Source organism: Lissotriton vulgaris, chromosome 1_1 (genome assembly GCF_964263255.1).
Source record: "Lissotriton vulgaris chromosome 1_1, aLisVul1.2, whole genome shotgun sequence".
In the NCBI taxonomy this organism is placed as follows: Eukaryota; Metazoa; Chordata; class Amphibia; order Caudata; family Salamandridae; genus Lissotriton; species Lissotriton vulgaris.
This window is the reverse complement of record NC_141685.1, coordinates 1,940,462,589-1,940,478,615: the sequence shown is the minus strand read 5'-3', so window position 1 is coordinate 1,940,478,615 and position 16,027 is coordinate 1,940,462,589. Positions and strand designations below refer to the sequence as shown.

General features: G+C 47.5%; 1 protein-coding gene and 1 long non-coding RNA gene across 2 annotated transcripts in view; one reads left to right on the top strand and one right to left on the bottom strand.

The window, feature by feature from the left end:
* Positions 1-16,027, top strand: part of PPFIA2 (PPFI scaffold protein A2) — a 1,928,138-nt gene that overhangs the window by 736,189 nt on the left and 1,175,922 nt on the right. The gene's annotated exons all lie outside the window — the stretch shown is intronic.
* Positions 7,218-9,254, bottom strand: LOC147751411 (uncharacterized). The gene is made up of 2 exons (XR_015295589.1): positions 9,152-9,254; positions 7,218-7,399 (listed from the first exon to the last, which is right to left on the bottom strand). It is a non-coding gene; the product is annotated as an uncharacterized LOC147751411 (long non-coding RNA).

The window sequence follows — 16,027 nt, the reverse complement described above, 5'->3', positions numbered from 1 at the left end:
GGATCTCATTGTCTGTTGTTTATAGGGAATGAGTTGAGTGGAGCATGTTGGGTGCTGTGTGTGGGAGGCCTGGCTACTGGCAGCAGTGTTTTCGTGTTAACTCTTGATAGTGTCGGTCAAGGAATGTTATAGCTGTGCTGGGTGTCTGTTAGGCTGTGTGTTGTTTGTGTGGGAGTGATCTGCGGTGTCCTGGGCAATATTGCATTGCGGAGCTCTAAATGACGTATGAGGTCGAGTATGGGGGGGTAGCCTCTACTGAATTGCCTCCGCCATTAGCTGGTAGTTGAGATATGATGTGAGCCTGCATACTTCAATCCATGAGTTACACAGCTTTCGAGCCAAAGTTGACCAAAGAGAGCTTTGTTTACTGTTATGAGGAATGTGGTCTTCAAAGCCCTCGTGAATGCTGGGTGCTCTCTTGCAACAGGGTTCTGATGGAGTTGTGGCCTATTATATACAGTATTTCCCCCATGCCTGTTTGTTGCAGTTAAGGACCTTCTCCAAATCACAATTTTATAAATCAAAAGACAGGCAGATAGCAGTGCAGTAATATTGAGTTTTGTGATCAATTTGTCATTTTAACCTGCTTTACACAGTTCTGCTACTGTGGGCCAGATAAGGCACGACTGGCCAGGTTGGAAAGGGACAGAGCGTTGTGGCACAAGCAGGGGAATTAAGCACTTAAAAAATAGACCTTGCAAATATTTGGTAGCAGGACAGATATACAGAAATATGGAACATTCTCCAAGTCACATTTTTAACCAGCAAATACTTTAGATTAATGGGACTCCGGCACAGAAGAAATACAAAATAAGAACACAATAGAAAGAAAAGTGTACAACTAGTGTTCAAAATAAGTCCTGTTAGAACTGACAGCCTTTGGGGTGGTCTTATCCCAAACATGTTGCTTTCTCCCCTCCTGTTTGCTCTTAGGCTACCTTTTTATATTTAGTAAATGGTATCATTTGATTGGGAATAGGTAGAAATGTCATGATTGGTCTTGTTGGATCTGGCATCTTTGGGTGTGGTTTCCCTGCCCTTTTTCCTTTGACCTCCTCTTTTGACTCTGTCCTGCATTTCATTTTTGCTTTTGTTAGGTCTCTGGGCACTTTACCACTGCTGACCAGTGCTAAAGCGAGAGTGCTCTATGTCTAAATGGTGGCCTGCCACTGCAGTGTCTGTGTGTGCAGTTTTAAACTACAATTTTGCCCTGGCAAGTGCGCCAACTTCCCAGGCCCGAACCTTCACTTTTATTACATGTAAGGCACCAGCATGGTAGGCCCTAGGTAGCCCCATGGGCAAGGTGCAGTGTATTTAAAAAGTAGGACATGTATTGTAGAGCTTTATATGTCCTGGCAGTGAACTGCTCAATTAGTTTTTCACTACAGCAAGGCCATCCCTCCCATAAGTTAGCATTGAAGCCGCCTTGTAACCTTTTACAAGTGTGTCTTTCAATTGGGAGCTGATGGAAAATTGAAGTTTGCCACTTTAAGAAAATTGCCAGTTTCTTACATTAACCATTCTGTGCCTGCTTGTCTCTAAATATATGTCTGGGTCAGATGACAGTTCGGATGTTTGTACATTCACTCAAGACAGTCACACAAAGGGAGCTGAGATGTGTCCTGCATATCCAGATGGCCCATCACCAGGCTGATGTGCCTTCCTGAGCTAGAGTGTTAGGAGGAGTTGACACGGACATCTGAATAGGGCTCTGCCTGTCCTCACACAAATACAGTTCCAGTCCCTGTAGTGTGTCTGGAGCCAGGGCAGGGAAAGACAGGCTCTGGTGTACTACAAAGACCTTTCTTTGAAGTGTGCCTACTTCAAAGGCTTAAATGGGTAGAAGTACTGGACCTGTGACACCATATACTCATAACACTTCTGGGGTGAGGACATTCTGCCAGGAAGAAGAGCTGGATTGCTGTAAGGAGGGACTGCCACTTTGCTGCGTTGACCTGCTGCTTGTTGCTTCTGTCCAGGGAGTGAAAGGACTGGACTATGCTTTCTGCATCCTGCTTCCAAAGTCCTCCAAGGGCCTGAGTTGAGCTTTCCTCCTGCTAAGAAGTCTCAGGGCCATCAAACACCTCACCTGCAGCACCTACGTTTTCTTGTTGAGAGCTATACTCTGCCAAGTGGTGCCAATGCCAGATTCTGGGCCCTTGGAAGTGAGTTTGCTGTGCTAACCAAGATGAAATGAGATAATTGACTTTGAGAGTGACTTCGGAGCCGGTGCTGCTTTTAAACACCGTGCCACTGCCTGCACTGGAGCTGTGGTCCCAGCTGAATGCAACTTCTGTGACTTATAACACAGGCCCGACGACGCAATGCATCTAAAGAACTACCACAGTGCTCGTCCTGAGTGTGGTGCCACGATGTCTGTGATGCTAGACTCTGCTGCAGAACCTGTGGTCCCATGGTGTGAAAGCGACACCACAAAATCGACGCAGCTTGACTTTCAACGCTTCCATGACCCCGCATCGTCGTAAGGAAATGATGCAACACCGCCTCACCTCCCCTGTGCCTTGCAACAGCCCAGGTGTCACCGCCTCTGCAGCACCTCCTCAAACCAATGCATCACTGCACAATTGATGCCTCACCTATGTGGGACAACGCACCATCCCATACCCCTACATGTCACCGACCTGCACCGACAGTAAGGAGCAGACACTGCACCAGCTTCTGTAACACCTCACCTGTACCTAGCAGCGTCTTTGTTGTGTCATCTTTTTCAAAGGAACTGTACTCTGGGTATGTACGACTCCATCACCATCCTGCACTCTGTCCCAGTTGGCCCTGACCTTTTGAACTCAAATCTGTCAAGCATGCCGTGTGTGTGTGTGTGTGGGTGTGTGTGGGTGTGTGTGTGTGTGTGTACAGAAATCCTTTACACATTACCTCTGGGATAAGCCTGACTACTCTGAGGTGTGTAACTTACTTACCCTGACTAGAGTGAGGGTCTGTATTTGGACAGGGTACAAATCACTGCCAACCATAAACCCCATTTCTAACAGGTCTCAAAAGAATTACAATCCAAAATCCTTTTTTAAAGGTAAAGTTGGACTTTAAGTCACAATTCAGAAAATGCCACTTTTAGAAAGCTGTCATTTTCTTGTCCTAACTAACAGGTGCCTGCAGCCTGTGTCCTGGGCCACATGATTGTGATTAGCATGACAGTTAGCCTTTTTGTATTTTTTCAGAAACAGTGAGACCAAGGGGAACTAGTTGTTGGAGCTGTTCCCTGCCCCACTTACATTTAAAAGGAGCTACCTCAGCACACTCACGAAAGAACTTCACACTAATCTTTTGTCAACTCAGACCCCATGTAGTCTTGGCAGGAATGAGAGAAATTCCAGAACCATGTATGTGGGGAGGGGGAAACTCCAGAAGTTTCTCCCACCTCAAAGCTCACACCAGATATACAAATAGGACCCTCAGACCCACTCTTCAGTTCACTCCTGGCCCTATGGAGTACTCCTAGAAGAACTGCCTTGTATTTTAGAGGACTGCCTTGATGCTTATGACTTGCATTGTTCCCCAGAGGACACCTGTGTGCTGCTAGAGGCCTGCCTTATTCATCAGAGGATTGTCCTGCTGCTACCAGAGGCCTGCCCTGCTGCTTGAGACTTGCCCTGCTCCCCAGAGGACTGCCCTGCTGCTTGAGGCTTGCCTTGCTTTCTGCAGAAGAAGATTGGACCTACTCCTTTCATCCGAGGCTACCTGTATGACACCAAAGGGCAAGTGACTGACCTCCTATTCTAAGCCATAGGGACACAACAAACTCCAGAAACCTCTCTGCAACTGCCCAGCTGGCCTGCTGCAACTGGACCTGCCTGAGCCCTGCAGTCCTTTGCTAGAAGGAGTACCTGATTCCTAAGAGTTGCCGCCCAGATTCTGGACCCTTGGCTGGCATCAGCATGTACTCCTCTACTAGGCATGGGCGGATTTTGCGGATTCGCAATCCGCGAATTTGCGGATTTGCGGATTTGCGGATTGCGAAAATCCGCAAAATCCGCGAATCCTCGCGGATTTTGCGGATTTTATTTTTTGGGGTGTTCGCACGGGTTTCTGCAAGTTCGCGAGGGTTTTGTGCAATTTCGCAAATTGCGAACTTACTTGTCCGGTCGCCAGTTTTGCGAACTTGTTGTTTCTACGTGCCCAGCCTGTTTGCAAGCCTTTCTTCATCACTGCCACCCTCTGTCACCACTGGCACTCTCTTTGTTCACCCATGCCACCCTCGGGCTCACCCATGTCACCCTCTGTATCATCACAGCACCCTCTGGTTCACCAGTGTACATTATTGGGGCAAACAAAGCACTGCCATCCTCTGTCAACACTGGCACTCTGGTTTACCCATGCCACCCTCTGGCTGTCACACCCATGCCACCCTCGGTGTCATCACAGCACCATCTGGTTGACCAGTGAGTGTACATTATTGTGGCAAAGCAAAGCACACCTGCTAAGTGCCTTAAGTTTTGCATAATTAAATTACAACAACACCTGCCCTGCCCCAACTGACATTAATGAAGGCTGGCACCTGCTTGTCTGCTCCCTTTCCTTTCCTTTTCCTGTTTGTTGCAATGTAATTTTTTTTTAACAGGAACCTAACCGAATTCTGGATGGCCCCTTCAGGAAGCACTACAGGGAATGGTTACAAATGATGAGGTTGAACTTTTGCACCTGCTCATAGCTTTTCCTTTTGCAAAACTCGTTTTTCGGTAATTTCGCACTATTCGCGAGGCGCGGCGTCGTGCGAAATCGATCGTGTAAGCCGCGAACTCGTGCGAGTTACCCCAAGGTTTCTGGGCGCCGCCATTTTGTTTGCGTGACGTTTTTCCGTTTCCGCCCGCTATGTGTAGTCTCGCGCGATGAGCGCCTTGCGAATACAAGTTCGCACGAGTTCGCGAGAGAAATCGCGTGAGAACCTACTTACGCTCACGTGATCGGCCGCCATCTTGTTTTTCATTCATTCCTATGTGTCTGGGCATGGTGTTTCTATCCTCTGTATATCTCTGCCATCCTTTGCTTATTTTATTTTGTTTTTGATCTATTAAACTTTTTTTCTATCCCTCTTGTTTTTTAGGTCTATATTTTTGTGTTTTAGGCTACTTTTGTTTACTTTTCAAGTACTTTTTAAACTTATTTCCTTCTTCTCTACTCCTATTCTTTTTCATTTTATCTCCTTACCTGCCCAGAACATGGTGAAGACAGCTGTCAAGCTGCCCAAGCCGGGCACCGCAGCCCGTGCCCGGCTCCCGTGTGGCCGCTTGAGGGCGGAAATGGTGGTGCCCAGGGAGATCTTCAGCCCTGAGGAGGTGGGCTCACTCGTTTATTTTGTGCAGCGCCGTCTCCCGAGGACCATCGCAGCAGGCGGCAGGATTGCTGCCGGTTATACCAACAGCCAGGAGCGTCGGAAGCGGTGGGGGCAGGTGTGCCGGGCCCTTTTTAAGATCACGGGGGTCCAGCGCACCTATAATCAGGTGACCCACCGCTGGACCGATATTCTGGAGCGGGAGCACGACCTGCTCGATCTGCTGGGAGTGGAGGTCCCCGGGCTTGGTGAGTAGTAGTAGCAATTTTTTCATCACTCACTACTCTGTTTTTTCTCCTGCTCTGTGTGTTAATATTGCAAATGTTTGCTTTAACTTTTTTACAAAGAACAATAATGCTGCTGATTACATTGATAGGAGAGCTAAATTAATATTTCAAAATCTTCTGTGTATTTCAGGTGCACTGCTCTCTTTCTCTGTGGCGGTGCCACTGCTTATTTGTTTTCTATTTTGTGTTCATTTAATTGGGCTGAGTAATGTATGAGTGTACTTTACAGAACTGCGTAATGCTAGACACAAAGGGGCAGATTTACAAGCCCCTTGCGCCACGTTTACGCTGCCTTACCTGACGCACAGCGACGTAAACGTGGCGCATCCCAGCGAGTCATGTACAACGTGATGCTTCTAAGGAGATGCGCCACGTTAAGACCTGGGCCTGCGCCACAATGGGTGCGTTGCCACGCAGGGGGAGGAGGGGGGGGTGGCGGTCAGGCAGATGTGCGCCTCGCAAAAGTGCCTGCGTGAAATCTACAAGATTTAACGCAGGCACTTCCGCGACGCTGCTACGTCAATTCTTTATGCCTGCTTGCTTGAAGCAGGCGTAAGGACTGATGCGGTATGTTGAGTATTGGGCATCCCTGAGCATTGCTATAGTTGCATCGCGCCTGCGACGCGACTCTAGAGATGCGCCCCTCTTTCGTCACGAGATGCATCACGCATCTGCCTACCCTTGCGCCAGGGTTTGCCGCATTGTAATTGCGGCGCATCTGCCGTGACGCAAGGTTAGTTTTGAGTTACGCATTTTGTTCTGGTGCACCTCTGGAGGTGTGCAGCCCAGAACTCGTAAGTATGCCCCTAAGTGCATTACCTGTGCATTACCTGTGCATCCCTGCAAAGTGTGAGGCACGCCAGCACCACCCATGGTGCGCCGTATTTTCAATGCGGCACGCCATGGTGCCAAAACGTCACCGAAGCGTTACGCATCGGTGCCGTAAAGGCGGCTCATTGATGGAGTTGCGTTGCAACGATGGCGCAGCTCCAGCAATGCTGCGTCAAGCCGTAAGCCTGCTTCATGCAGGCGCAGGGTTTCAGTGACGCATCATTGTCCTAAATGACTGAGTAGAGGCTCAGGTGCAGTCCTTCCTTTGTAGCCCTCTTTTTGGCTAAAATAGTTGGTTCTTGTTCTTTCTAAATGTTTGATTTGGTTGACAAGGACATCGACAAGCAGCAATCATCATTTTTTTCTGTTCTTTCTTTCATGTTGTACGTCAGGTCCGCCCAGGGGCAAGCGGACAGAAACAGCGGATGCAGTGGCTCCAAAGGAGGAGGATGATGCAGGCCAGGGCGGCGAGTGCTCCTTTGCTGGCCCCAGTAAGTTTTCATTTAAATATAGAGGACCTATTGTTGTCCAAGCGTTCCTAATTTAAATTTTCGAAACAGTGTTTAGATAGGAGCTAAATCAATAATACTACTGTTGCATGGACAATTCTCCACAAACCTTACTATGGACACCAAAGACCAGAGTAATAATATTTCAGAGTGGCGTGTTTGGCACACTGTATACTATAGTATAAACTCGGTAGTGTCAGCGGCACGGACTCCTCCTTGCAAAAATTACAAAACCTTTCTCTCGGTCACTCTAGCTTGGAGGACCAAAAACCACAGAGTCTATTCAAGTTTAAAAGCTTTATTAAAAAAAGTAAAAGTAAACACATATATTAAAATAAAGTTAGCTGGAAAAGGAAAAGTGCTTGGTGCTGAGTTGATGAGTAATGGAACACATGTCTTGTGGTCGAGCCGAGCTTTCACCTGGTTTAGTTGGTTGCTCTTGTCCGTAGAAGTCCAGCGTCTGTCTGTTCAGAGAAAAAAGATGTGTGTTAAAATTAAGCAAGCATTCATCAATTGTGACAAAAAAGTGCAGCAAGACAACAGCCTTCCCTGGAAGGAGGGACATTTTTACTTTAGACTAGAGTAGACAGTCAATTATTTTTTCTGTTTTCAAACTTCTTCATTCCTAGACCAAATACTAGTGAGTGGTGTAATCTAACAGTCTTAAATATATTTTTTAGGTGGAACAGCTGGTGGCGGGGCCAGCTCGGACGTGATCGTCATCGACTCGGAGTCTGAGGGCGACTCTGGGGAGGATGCGGCGCAAGTGGACAATCAGACTGTGAGGAAGCAGGCAGCGGTGGTGTGGAGTACAGGTAAGCTGGATCATGGTACTATCTGACTCTTAGATAGCATATGATGTGTATCCAGTGCTGGACCAGTGACAAATTACAATATGGTAATTGCAGCAGGCTGGGACCGACAGACAGATAGAGGCAGAGAGAGAGGAAGACAGAAGGAGAGAGAGAGGGAGGGAGCCAGAGGGAGGGTGAGGGAGGGAGACAGAGAGAGAGACAGCGAGGTAGAGGGAGACAGAGGGAGACAGAGAGAGAGATAGAGACATATCGCCTGGGCCTGGTGCAGATGATACGGTTGCTGGTGTGGTTAACGGCTCAGAGGAAAAGACACTCACTTCTGTCAGATCTCTTTCATATGAAAGAGCACCAAACCAAGGATACAAGTGAGTTGTGGGAAGGGAAATGGTGATTCAAGCGCCCCCCCTTGCCCCTCCATGCGGACGCCCATGATACTGGCCTCAATAGTTTTGTACTGCGCTGGCTAGTTGCTAGTTGTACTGTGACACAACTTCCTGCTGAATCATTTTGTGTTAATCATATTTTTAAGGAGCATTCGTTACAGATTATGTTTTTTCTTTCTTCTTATAGTTGGTAATACCAAAACATCGAAACCGAGCAGGAGTATGCGGGCTGTACTTGCCCGGCAACGGAGGCTGGATGCCACTGTTGCGCAATATCGCCGGCTGGTGGAAATGGAGGGGGACGACACGCACTCCAGTGTAACAACATCTTCTGCATCCTCCTCCGTGACCCCACGTTCTGCCGGTAAGCGCAGTGCTCCAGCCAACCGGAGCCATGCTGGAAGACGCCACCGCCGAGCAGCAAAGGCTGCACCTCCTCACAGTACTGTAAAGGCTCGCTTGCGCCTTGCACTCCGCAGAGTGTCCAACCTAGAGGCGGAGGTCCAGAGATGGAAGGAGTATCACAATCTGGTGGAGGGCCTCCGTTTAGATCAAGCCATCATCCAGGAGAAGTTTGATGCCCTGGAGGCCAAATTCAACAACCTGCATCCGTAGGGTGTCCCTTGCCCCTTTTTTAGAGACTTTTGGGGGGTGGGAATTGGGAGTTGGGGTTTTTGGGGACTTTTGATGGACTATTTGTTGGGGTTAGGGAGGGTCTTGCGGGAGTTTATTTTGTTAGGGATATAAAAATATACTTTTTCAAACTTTATCTGAGCATAGCTGTTTTTTACTACTTTTGAGCCTGGTGGGTGGTGGTTTTGCAGTAAGTTTGTTTTACGGAACACTGTCATCGTGTTGATTCACCTGTAGTTGGCCAAATGTTTTCCAAAGTTAAATGCCTGTCACAGAGTTTCCATAATCAAGAGTCCTAGGAGTTTACTAGTAGTACCACTGTCACTCTCTCGCCTCTCCTCCTAATACTCCATTATACTACCTCCCATCCAAACGCTTATCTTACCTGTAATTTGTGTTTGTTGAAGGGTTGTCTCCACCTGGAATTCACAGTGTCCTAAAGCGTTCCGCAGCTGGGCCCCAACTGGAGTTTCCCGGCGTGGATTTTCTGCAAAGCAAAAGCAACCTGTAGTTGGCCAAATGTTTTCCAAAGTTAAATGCCTGTCACAGAGTTTCCATAATCAAGAGTCCTAGGAGTTTACTAGTAGTACCACTGTCACTCTCTCGCCTCTCCTCCTAATACTCCATTATACTACCTCCCATCCAAACGCTTATCTTACCTGTAATTTGTGTTTGTTGAAGGGTTGTCTCCACCTGGAATTCACAGTGTCCTAAAGCGTTCCGCAGCTGGGCCCCAACTGGAGTTTCCCGGCGTGGATTTTCTGCAAAGCAAAAGCAACCTGTAGTTGGCCAAATGTTTTCCAAAGTTAAATGCCTGTCACAGAGTTTCCATGATCAAGAGTCCTAGGAGTTTACTAGTAGTACCACTGTCACTCTCTCGCCTCTCCTCCTAATACTCCATTATACTACCTCCCATCCAAACGCTTATCTTACCTGTAATTTGTGTTTGTGGAAGGGTTGTCTCCACCTGGAATTCACAGTGTCCTAAAGCGTTCCGCAGCTGGGCCCCAACTGGAGTTTCCCGGCGTGGATTTTCTGCAAAGCAAAAGCAACCTGTAGTTGGCCAAATGTTTTCCAAAGTTAAATGCCTGTCACAGAGTTTCCATAATCAAGAGTCCTAGGAGTTTACTAGTAGTACCACTGTCACTCTCTCGCCTCTCCTCCTAATACTCCATTATACTACCTCCCATCCAAACGCTTATCTTACCTGTAATTTGTGTTTGTTGAAGGGTTGTCTCCACCTGGAATTCACAGTGTCCTAAAGCGTTCCACAGCTGGGCCCCAACTGGAGTTTCCCGGCGTGGATTTTCTGCAAAGCAAAAGCAACCTGTAGTTGGCCAAATGTTTTCCAAAGTTAAATGCCTGTCACAGAGTTTCCATAATCAAGAGTCCTAGGAGTTTACTAGTAGTACCACTGTCACTCTCTCGCCTCTCCTCCTAATACTCCATTATACTACCTCCCATCCAAACGCTTATCTTACCTGTAATTTGTCTTTGTTGAAGGGTTGTCTCCACCTGGAATTCACAGTGTCCTAAAGCGTTCCGCAGCTGGGCCCCAACTGGAGTTTCCCGGCGTGGATTTTCTGCAAAGCAAAAGCAACCTGTAGTTGGCCAAATGTTTTCCAAAGTTAAATGCCTGTCACAGAGTTTCCATAATCAAGAGTCCTAGGAGTTTACTAGTAGTACCACTGTCACTCTCTCGCCTCTCCTCCTAATACTCCATTATACTACCTCCCATCCAAACGCTTATCTTACCTGTAATTTGTGTTTGTTGAAGGGTTGTCTCCACCTGGAATTCACAGTGTCCTAAAGTGTTCTGCAGCAACTCGTCAACGTAAGTTTCTTCATTGTGCGGAATCCAGGCATCAGCATTACGGGAAATGGATAGAATGAGTCTGGAGGAGGAGGATAGACGACCAGGACTGAGTTCTTGGCAACTAACTTGTGAACCTGATGAATGCTGCGGCAAGACAGTTCTGCTGATGGGCTTGTTCTTTGATTGGGTGATTACAGTTTTGTTGTGAATGGGATCAAGCACTTGGTAAACAAAGAAAGACAGACACACAGGAATAAAAGTGAATAAGGAGTCGAACTAAAAATAAAGTTAATGAATCATTGACTCATTTTCAGAACTCGGTGTCAGGGAAAATGAACTCGTCCTCATACTCTGCAAATTCAGTCGGTAGTACTTGTGGTAACTGAGCAGAACTTTCCTCAGGTAGGTCGGTGTCCTCTTCTTCCTGCGTGCATTCTCGTACTTTGTAATCTGGTGGTATGAAGTGCTGGTTCATCTTTATCATGGTGAGCCGCTCCACATTTGCGGGCAAGAGGCGGGACCTTTTGGAAGTCACAATGCCACCAGCAGAACTAAAAACACGTTCTGAAGACACGCTTGCGAGTGGGCAAGACAAGTAATTGATAGCCAGGTTGGTGAGCTCTCGCCATATGTTTCTTTTCCCATGCCAATACGCCAATGGGTCCTCAGTAATATTGACCGCTGTTGAGTCATCCAGGTAGGCCTGCACCATTGAAACAATGTTCTCCCGCATTCCTGTACTTTGCACTTCTGTGTCCTTTCTGGGACAAGCAAACCCTAGCTGACTTAGCCAATCCTCTTCAGACATATCGCCTGTGCCTGGTGCAGATGATACGGTTGCTGGTGTGGTTAACGGCTCAGAGGAAAAGACACTCACTTCTGCCACAGGCACAGAAGTGCTTTTATCCGACGCCTGTTGGCCTGCTGATTCACTAGTACTGTCTTCTCCTACAGTTTCCTTCCTCTCTCTTTCAAAACGAATGGCTGACCGAGCTAGCCAACCTTTGTACTCTGTAACATCTGAAGTTTCAAAAGGAATTAATACTTTTCCTAACAATGGCTTTCTGTAACGTGGATCCAGAATAGTAGCACAAATGTAGTGCTGTTGTTTCTTGATATTTACAAGCCGTTTATTGCTAACTAGGCGTTGTAATAATCTCTGCGCCAACTCATATGCTTCATTCTTTCCCGCATCCTTTAATTCTGAAGACACCACCTTGACTTGGTGCTCGAGCTTCAGCAACAATGGGATAGCTTTGCTCAAAGAACAGTCCTCCCTGCTGACTTCACGCGTGAAGACCTCAAAAGGACGAAGCATGTCTGTCAGGCTTTTAACTAGCTGCCATTGCTCCACCGCTAGCATCATTTCTGTCGTATCACCACCCAGGTTGTAGAAATACTCATTGACTACTGGAAACAGCTCATGCAGACGCTCAAGCATGTAGAAGGTTGAGTTCCAACGTGTTGCCACCTCCTGGATAAGTGCTTTCACTGGCATTCTACGTACATTTTGCTGGCGCCTCAGCTCCTTCCGGGCCTTAAAAGAATGGTTGAAATGTGTGCATATTCTTCTGCAGATGGTCAGTATTTTGTCGACTGCAGGTTCTTTTTTCAAGAACTTTTGCACGACAAGGTTCATACAGTGCGCCAAACACGGCACTCTGAAATAGTCACCGTCTGCCATGGCCTTAACTACATTGCTGCCATTATCAGTAGAAACATAACCAACCTTGCAATTTCTTTTGGGCAGCCATTGCAAGACCTTTTTGTTAAAGTCATGCAAAATGTTGTCTGCAGTATGAGTTTTCTCCATGCCAAACATGGCTAATGTTGCATGTTTACGAGCACCCTTAAAAATGTCGACCAAGTCACCACCTGCATTTATCCGTTTAGCAACCCCTGAAAAAGAGACCCAGTGTGCAGTGATGCACATGTAATCAAGGGCTTGGCAACTGGTCCACATGTCTGTTGTCAGGTGTATAGTGTGAACAGCACTCTTCTGCAAAGCTGCCCCAACCAACTCAAGCACCTCTTTATGTAGTGCTGGAACAGCAACCCTGGCAAAATAGAACCGGCTAGGAACCTTCCATTTAGGGGCCAGTGTTGCCACGAGTTCAAGAAAACCCACACCTTCGACAAACGAAAAAGGGAGAAGGTCCACCGCTAGCATTTTAGCCAGCTTAGTGTTATACAGGCGCACAATTGGGTGGTTGCGTTGAAATGGCGCATCTGAGGAGAACATGTCTGTAATGCTGCGCTGGACAAGTTTAATGGATGATGCTGATGCCTTCTTCGACCCACTTCTGCTCAGTGTTGACATTTTCCGCATTGGTGTGTCTCCCAGACTCTCAGTGTGCCTCCTATGTGTTCCGGAGGGTGTGGTGCTGCCAGGGGTACTGGGTGCGCCCGAATAAATGTCTGACGCTTCTTCTACCTCCCCGTCATCTTCAGATGAAACACCTAGTACGGGTTTATTTTGGCCACTTGCCCTTTGGGATTCCTTTGCCTTGATGTTTGCTAGGTGCGCAGACCATTCTACAGAGTGCCATCTTTCAAGATGACCTAGCTGGCCTCCGGTACCATAGTTGGTACCAATCTTACCGCGGCTAACTGTAGTCGTACAAATGGAACAAACGGCTAGGTTATCATGCTTTGCATGGACACTAAAATAGTTCCAAACTGGGGACTGGAAACTTCTGGTTTTGCCGCACGAGGTGATGATACTGCCAATGCCAGATGAAGCAGTGGTGGATGAGCCTTGCAGACCTCTACTGGGTTGTGCAATTATTGCAGCAACCCTACTTGAGGGAGTCGAGCTGGATGGAGTTCCCCTCTGGGGAGAAAATATGGGAGCTGTAGGTTTTGGTGAACTTGTACTACATGACTGCGTTGGTGGTGCTACCAGTGCCACATCGCCAGGGTCACGCTCAGCATGACGTCGGGATAGGGTATAAATGTCTGTCTGCTGCATGGCCGGTGTGGCTGGAATGACGTGTGTGATGACTAGGTCATTACTGTCATCCTGTTCATCAACATCAGAATGCACCACTTCATCAAGTCCGACGTTCGGATCCATAAGTATGAGCTTTCCGGGGCCCTTCCTTTTAACATTTGATACCTTTCTCAGCTCATGGTGTGCCTCCCTCTCAGACGTCGGAGATAGTTGCCGATCTGGATCCAGATCATCTGATGGAGCGGGGCTTGAAGAGGAACTTCTACACACCCTCCTTGATCTTTTCCTTGCTGGGGAGCTGGGAGAAAATGAATCATCAGGAGGAGTGGCTTCGTCTTCCTGACTTGATACCCCGGGTCCAAAGTCAATTTCCTCCTGTGCCCCGACTTCGGGAAGAACAACCATTGTGGCCACTTGCACCGCTCCATGCGCCGCTACATGGCCCTCTTCACTGACCTCTACTTGCAACTCTTCATGGACCTCGCCTTCTCGGCCTTCTCCTTCTCGGCCTTCTCCTTCTCGGCCTTCTCCTTCTCGGCCTTCTCCTTCTCGGCCTTCTCCTTCTCGGCCTTCTCCTTCTCGGCCTTCCCCTTCTCGGCCTTCCCCTTCTCGGCCAGCTCCTTCTCGACCAGCTCCTTCTCGGACAGCTCCTTGCGCATGTACTTGTGCTTGTACTGTTAGCTCCTGCAGTTGTTGTTGCGGCTTTGGTTGTTGAATAGTACTTGAGCCAACATCACTGGTCGTTGGTGATTGAACCAATAAACAGGCTACCTGTGCAGCACTCATGGTGGACTTTGGTTCTTTTTTCCACATAAATTTAGTGGTCGAGGCACCAGACTCTTTGGTAAGTGGTGCCACTTGCTTCTTCTTCTCCTTAGTAGAGACATCTTTCTTGCAAGAGGAGCTACGGGCACCTCTTTTCGGACCCATCTTCTGATTCTTCTTCAGATGTCGGAACAGCAGGCCGCAGCAGGACTTCTTCCTGGCACTGATGCTCAACGATGATGCAGAGTTCTTGACTTTGTGCACCTAAAAGCAAACGAAGACAGAGGAACATCAGTTAAATATATGTTGCATATGTGGCGCTTCATTTAATAGTTTGCAAGTAGGCATTTATGAATACACACGTGCACACCACAATATGGAAATATCAAAAATAAGAATTGCTACATTTTTGGGAAACAGGAATTCAACATTGATCCAAGAGAGCCCACAGAGAGGCATGTAGTTAGTTTCATGTACCACTGACTCAACCTGGGCACAAGGGGTGAAAGCAAGGAAAAATGGGTGCAGGCCTATGGCACAAAGCTCACTGCCTGCCTTCAAAATGGCCGCTTGACCCCCATCCACATGGCCAGGAGGACCATGCTTCAAAATGGCCCCACCCAACATAGCCAGCCCCCAACCCCTACTCCAAAAAGTCAAAAAAGACAACACAAATCACCACATTCCAATGCCATCCATCAAGTTTCAGAAGGTTTATGCTGCCTGCTGGTGGTTTTCTGGTGCAGAATTGCACTTTTTGCAATTTAGCGAGTGCGAGATTGTTGCTTCACGACGCGAACGCGGCAAAACACCCGCAAAATCACCAAAACAACCGCAAAAGTCGGAAAACACACACAAAAATCACCACAAAGAAAATCAACTTATCAACTTACTGGTGAAATCAAATTTAGAATACACGTGCACACCACAATATGGAAATATCAAAAATAAGAATTGCTACATTTTTGGGTAACAGGAATTCAACATTGATCCAAGAGAGCCCACAGAGAGGCATGTAGTTAGTTTCATGTACCACTGACTCAACCTGGGCACAAGGGGTGAAAGCAAGGAAAAATGGGTGCAGGCCTATGGCACAAAGCTCACTGCCTGCCTTCAAAATGGCCGCTTGACCCCCATCCACATGGCCAGGAGGACCATGCTTCAAAATGGCCCCACCCAACATAGCCAGCCCCCAACCCCTACTCCAAAAAGTCAAAAAAGACAACACAAATCACCACATTCCAATGCCATCCATCAAGTTTCAGAAGGTTTATGCTGCCTGCTGGTGGTTTTCTGGTGCAGAATTGCACTTTTTGCAATTTAGCGAGTGCGAGATTGTTGCTTCACGACGCGAACGCGGCAAAACACCCGCAAAATCACCAAAACAACCGCAAAAGTCGGAAAACACACACAAAAATCACCACAAAGAAAATCAACTTATCAACTTACTGGTGAAATCAAATTTAGAATACACGTGCACACCACAATATGGAAATATCAAAAATAAGAATTGCTACATTTTTGGGAAACAGGAATTCAACATTGATCCAAGAGAGCCCACAGAGAGGCATGTAGTTAGTTTCATGTACCACTGACTCAACCTGGGCACAAGGGGTGAAAGCAAGGAAAAATGGGTGCAGGCCTATGGCACAAAGCTCACTGCCTGCCTTCAAAATGGCCGCTTGACCCCCATCCACATGGCCAGGAGGACCATGCTTCAAAATGGC